Source organism: Gracilinanus agilis, chromosome 1 (genome assembly GCF_016433145.1).
Source record: "Gracilinanus agilis isolate LMUSP501 chromosome 1, AgileGrace, whole genome shotgun sequence".
In the NCBI taxonomy this organism is placed as follows: Eukaryota; Metazoa; Chordata; class Mammalia; order Didelphimorphia; family Didelphidae; genus Gracilinanus; species Gracilinanus agilis.
This window is the reverse complement of record NC_058130.1, coordinates 209,165,106-209,171,644: the sequence shown is the minus strand read 5'-3', so window position 1 is coordinate 209,171,644 and position 6,539 is coordinate 209,165,106. Positions and strand designations below refer to the sequence as shown.

The 6,539-nt window shown below is 39.5% G+C and overlaps 1 pseudogene; it reads right to left on the bottom strand.

Moving 5' to 3' along the window:
- Positions 1-4,025: 4,025 nt before the first annotated feature.
- Positions 4,026-4,726, bottom strand: LOC123249700 (annotated as a pseudogene).
- Between the last annotated feature and the right edge of the window lie 1,813 nt (positions 4,727-6,539).

Here is a 6,539-nt window from a genome sequence, read left to right as displayed (position 1 = left end):
TACTGCATACATATCTCTGAATATACATACACACATATATATGGTGTATATATGACTTTATATATATATATGGTGTATATATGACTTTATATAAATATATACATATAACTAAATGTTTATTTCCTTCTGAGGGGATTAGAACAGCAAAGAGGATTAGAAAACATTTCCAATACTTCCTTCCCACTAGAATATAAACTCTAATATAATATAATAATATATAACACTTATGTTATATATTATTATATGCCAATACCTGCCCTATGAGGAAATATAATACAACACAGCACAACACAACACAACATAACATAACATAATATAATACAAAACAATATAATACAACATAATAATATGTTATATATTATGATATGCAAACACTTACCCTTTGAGGATTTATATTATAACAAAATATAATATATTTTAATATATAATATATGTTATATATTATTATATACCAACACCTACTCTTTGAGGGTTTATAATATAATATATTATAAGATATAAGATATGTACATATAAATATAATAATATATTATGAGATATAATATAGTTTATATATATGTTATATATTATGATGCCCCAACACCTACCTTCAAAGGGTTTATATTCTAGAAGGAAGGAAGTATAGGAAATGTTTTCTAAACCTCTTTGCTGTTCTCATCCCCTCAGAAGGAAATAAACATTTAGTAAACTCCTACTAGGGGCCAGGCCCTGTGCTAAGCATTTTACAAATATTATAATATTTGAACCTCACATTCAACCACATATATAAATATATTTTGTGACATGGGATGGCTTTCCGAAAGAAGAAGGAGAAAGAATATTGGGAGAAATTCTGAGGCAAGCAGAAGTTAAATGATTTGCCCAGAGTCACACAGCTAGTAAGTGTCTGAGGCTGAATTTGAACTCAGGTCTTCCTACCTCCAGACCCAGCACTCTATCCACTGCACCACCTAGGACTCCATAGACAAGTATATACAAAATAAACCCAAGGCAGTGTTGGGAAGGAGGTCACCAGCAGTTGGGGGTGTTCAGGAGAGGGTAGGGGATCAGGAAAAGCTTCATGTAGAAAGTGGGCCTTGGGGTGAGCCTTGATGGGAATTAGTAATTTTGTGAAGCAGAGGCAAGAAGGAAGGAGATAGATTTCAGCCAGTGGGTCAGCTATTGGGAAAGCCCAGGTAGGAGTTGGAGGGTCCTGGGTGAAGAAGAGCAATGACAAAATAGTTGGTTCACTGAGGGTAGAAAGGGGATAGAATATAATGATGCTGGGAGCATAGGTTAGGCCCAGGTTGAGAAGGGATTTAAAAGGCATTACAAGTGGTTTATATTTGATCCTGGAAGCAATAGAAAGACACCAGGATTATTGAGTAGAGGATCGACAAAGTCGGCAACACTTTCCCAGCTGAGCTTATTACCTTTTTCTCTTAAGCCTTCTACTTCTGATGTCATTATTTCTGTTCAGTGGCACTACCATTTCCTGCCTCTTCATTGTTCAAAACCTAGTATCATGTACTCTTCTCCATCCCTAATTTTCCATCTCCAGAGGCTTCCCCATCACTATTATTTCTGCAATATTTGTTACATCTGTTCCTTTCTTTCTGTTTCCACAATATCCTATTTAATATTCAAATGCACAAATAGGAAGGAGGGAAGGCAGGGAGGAAAGAAGAAAGGAATCAGGATTTATTAAGTGCCTACTATGTGGCAAATACTGTGCTAAGTGCTTACAAATATTATCTCATTTAGTCCTCATAACAACCTGGAAGGAAGGTGCTATTGTTATCCTTACTTTATAGTTGAGGCAAAAAGAGGTTAAGTGGTTTGCCCAGGGTGATATATGTAGTCAATATTGAGGATGGATTTTGAACTCAGGTCTTCTTGACTCTATCCCAGAGCTCTATCCACTGTACCAACTATCCACTTCAAATAGATCTGTGTTCTTATCCATGGGAATGTTCTTTCCAAAGATCCACACCATTGCATGAAAATACAACCTCTACCAGACTATTTATTGCCTGGGGTAGTGGGGAGAGAGGGATGGAGAAAATCTGAATCCCCAAATATTGGAAAATAATTGTTAAAAATTGTTTCTACATGTAACTGAAAAAACAAGCCACGAAATCCTAAGACCCACAATCACAGCCCATCCATGCTGCCCATCCACCGTTTTCATCCTTGTTTGTTGTTCAGCCATTTCCAATGTGCTCTCCAGGCCTTCTAGCCTCCATCCTCTTTCAAAGTATGTCCAGACTCATGCTTGTGGCTTCTATGACATTATCTATGCATCTCATCCTCTGCCACCCCCTTTTCCTTTTGCCTTCATTGTTTCCCAGAATCAGGGTCTTTTCTGATGATTCTTGTCTTCTCATGATCATCCCAGTAGCCCTTTATGTTTACAATTCAATTCAAGAAATGCTCATTAAGCATGATTCTCGCCCTGGAACAGCCCTTCACCCTGGAGCCCCTATCTCCCGTAGGATAGTTCCTCAGGAAGCTTCCATTTTGGAAATGGGTCCAACTCATTGGTGAATTAATTCTCTTCAAGGTCTGCTTCTGGCTCTGCTTTTCAGCTCCTTTTGTATTTAGTCTTCCCTTTTCCCCATTAGAACAAAAACTCCCTGACAGCAGGAATTGTCTTTTTTCTTTTTGTATTTGTATCTCTAATGCTTAATTAACATCTTGCTTCAAGAATAAAAAGTCCTTAATAAGTGCTTGTTGCTTGTTGTTTAAAATAAATTTTGATTTTGATTTTTTATATTTTAAAATATATTTTCCATGTTTACATGATACATTTTCTTTCCCTCCCCTTTTCTCTCCTTCTTCCTGGAGCAACAAGCAATTCCATTGAATTATACAAATGTTATCACTTGATACCTATTTCCATATTATTCATTTTTGCAAAATGAGCAATCTTTTGAAACCAAAACTCCAAATAAAATAAAATTTTATTGCTCATTTTAAAACATATAATCAGAATTCTTCCAATATTCCTTCTCCTTCCTTTTCTAGAAAGCCATTTCATGTAACAAATGATTTATATGTATGTATTTAAACCCTTCCCTTCTATCTTATAATCAGTACTGTGTATTGGTTCCAAGGTAGAAGAGTGGCAAGGAGGGTGGGGGTGGGCAGCTAGGTGGCTTAGTGGATTGGAGCCAGGCCTAGAGATGAGAGGACCTGAGTTCAAATGTGACCTCAGACACTTTCTAGCTATGTGACCTTGGGTAAGTCACTTAAGCCCCATTGCCTAGCCCTTACCACTTTTCTGCCTTGGAACCAATACACAGTATTGATTCTAAGGTGGAAGTAAGGGTTTAAAAAAAAAAAGAAAATCAAAGTGGCAAGAGATAGGCAATTGTGATTAAGTGACTGGCTCAAGGGTAACACAGTTGGGAAGTCTCTGAGACCAAATTTGAACCCAGAACCTCCCATCTCCAGGCCTGGTATTCTATCCACTGAGCCACATATCTGTTCCGCCAATAATATTTTTTAAAGAAGAAAAAAAGAAGGGGGCAGCTAGGTGGCTCAATGGAGAGAGAACATGTCTTTGGAACTGATACTCAGTAACAACCCTAAGATAGAAGATAAGGGGGAAGAAAGAAAGGAAGAAAGAAAGAAAGAAAGAAAGGAAGAAAGAAAGAAAGAAAGAAAGAAAGAAAGAAAGAAAGAAAGAAAGAAAGAAAGAAAGAAAGAAAGAAAGAAAGAAAGAAAGAAAGGAAGAAAGAAAGGAAGAAAGAAAGGAAGGAAGAAAGGAAGGAAGGAAGGAAGGAAGAGAAAAAAAGAAAGAAAGAAAAAAGGAAAAAAAAGAAAAAAAGAAAAAAAGAAAAAAGAAAGAAAGAAAGAAAAAAGGAAGGAAGGAAGAAAAATCAGTAAAACCAATCAATACACGGAAAAATTGTGAAAATATATGCCATGTTCCACACTTGTGGAACTTCCTCCTTCTGAAAAGGAGTTGGGTCCTGTAGTCCTTCAGACCAATTTGCAACCTCTAGATGAGTAGCAATGAATCTGGAGCTGGAGCAGTTCATTCAGTCTGAGACAAATGCTGCCTCTTCCTCTTTTTTAATCTCCTCTGGATCCCTGTTGAAGTAAAGATGAGGCATGACCCTCTCCTAGGTGCTCTTGGGAGATTGTACTGTTCATATGCAGAGCTTCATAGACCAGCATCTGCCACATCAGACCCATTCAGTGAATGTCCTTATTGTTGTATGAAATAACGATGTTCACACACTGAGAGGAAAGTCTTTGTTATACAGAGCAGTGTTTGGAAGGTTAATATAAGATGCTTTCACCAAAGGGTGGTCATCAACCTTAGAAGTAGTAACCACTAAAAGGCAAGGCTCCCAGAAAGCTGCCTGAATCTGGTTGATGAAGGTACTAAATGTGGAATGTCTAGCAATAAGCGTGGTACCAATAATCAGTATTACTGGACAAGAGGCTAGGCTGAATGAGTTTCTACTGGCAACAATGCAATACAGCAGTTTTCCCCAAGTCCTGTTCAAATTCATGAAGTAGATGCCATCCATCTTTCTTTTGTAGATCTACTGTTCCTGGTTGGTGCCACCCAAGTAGGTTCCTGCAAGAAGGAATTGAAGAACACCCTTCTCCTTCATCTACAACACAATTCAGGCTCCAGACATTGAGAAAGACTCTCTTTAAAGTTATAGTAGAGGGGACAGTTTTTCCATCCATGCTGTCCCTCCCAAGGAACAGCTCCCCATCTTGCTGTTCCATCTTGTTATCTTCCTGGCCATTCTCAACATTACTTTCCAAATTAATAAATTTCTCTTTTTTTTATTTTTAAGCTAAGATTTGGAGTCTTGCATTCTTGCAAAAGGTACCCTTCCTGAACCCAGGGGGTTCACCTCTGCATCCCACAACATTTTGGTGTCCAACATTTTTGGCTCTCCTGAAAGCTACTCCTGTACCCCGGATAGTTCATGAGGACACGGCTTTTCAGCGTGTGCCCCAGTCCTGGGCTTCTGCCTTAGGGAGTGACTTTCCCCATTGTGACCTGTCTGTCAATCAAGGGGAAGCAGTTGCTGGACTTGTCCTTCAGATCTCCAAGCAGGTCCCCAGCTACTAGGACCTCAGCTTTCACTGAGGACTCGCCCCTAAAGACCCCTCCCTCCCTGTTATCTTAACCCCCCTTGCTTTAGCCTGACCCACAACTATTCCTTTCCTTACATTCTGGGTCTTCTCCTATGTTTTAAATTATGCACATTCAGTTGGCTGGACAAATAATCCTCTGGTTCAACTTGGGGCAGCAGTAGCCAAAGCAGGCCCCTCTGGCTGTTGGGTGTGGAGGTCTCAGTGCCTCTGAGGCTTACCCAGAACCTGAGGCTTCAAGGAGATTCGCATCCACTCCAGTTTTGGCCATTCCCCTATGGGATATATGGACCTTGCATTTGTAATGTTGTCACTTCTCTAGTTGCTTCTAGGGTGAACACACTTATTGGAATCATCGAGATGCCATTACAACCCCTGCAACCCATCCCAGCCTGAACCCCTGGACATTGCCTACAGCCAATGCCCCCCTCTCTCTCCTGACAATAGGCAGGGACACCTCTACAACCGTTCTCAGCTCTGAAGAAGCTACAGAAGACTGACACCATTGTCCCTTTTCCCCTTAGATATTTGGAGAGGGGGGAGATGGCATGGGCATTGTAACCCCAAAACTCAGGCAAACTGTAATCAGGGAAATTCCTTTGCTCTGTTAGGCCCTCAACTCTCAAAACATCTGACCTTGAGGATTATCCTCCTTTGATTGTCCCATTGATTTGAGATGGACAAAGAGACTCATCTCATTCATCTGTCCTCCAAATCAGGAGAACCACCCCCATGCCTTCTGGTAAACCTCCCCCACTCCTTGCTTCAGTGCATGCCATTCTAGAGTCACGTCTTCACTTTTGTAAAGAGTATAAAAACCCCAGAGTTGATGTCCACTGGGGGACAGGTTTTCCATCCATGTTGTCCTCCCAAGGAACAGCTCCCCATCTTGCTATTCACTTTACTATCCTCCTAGTCATTCTCAACATTACTTTCCAAATTAATAAATTTCTCTTTTTTATTAAAAAGAGTTATAGTGGAGAGTGCATATAAAGCCAGAGAATAAACTCTGTTCTGGGCAGCCAGGAATAGCCCATCTTCACTTATTTCCTTGTCCAATTATACTTGTGTCAGACTAACTTTCCTTATACATAGAACTGATCATCTCACATCTTTGCTCAAAAATATTCAATGGCTCTCTATTGTTTAATGAACAAAGTACAAATTCTTTAATAGTCAACCCCCTTAGTTGTACAGATTTTATTAATTGATTAAATGAGTCAAGTCTGACTTAGGTCAGTCTGGTGGTCCAGGCTTGGAATGGGAACAAAACAACCTTATAGAACTTAACAGCATAGAAAGGATACTCAGCAAGGATACAGCATTGGTTCAGTAGATTCAGCTCCCCTGATATAAAAATATATAAATGTGTCTGGTCAGTAGAATGTGTTGGGTCAGATAAGTGCAGTGTGACTCAGGCAGTGGGATATACA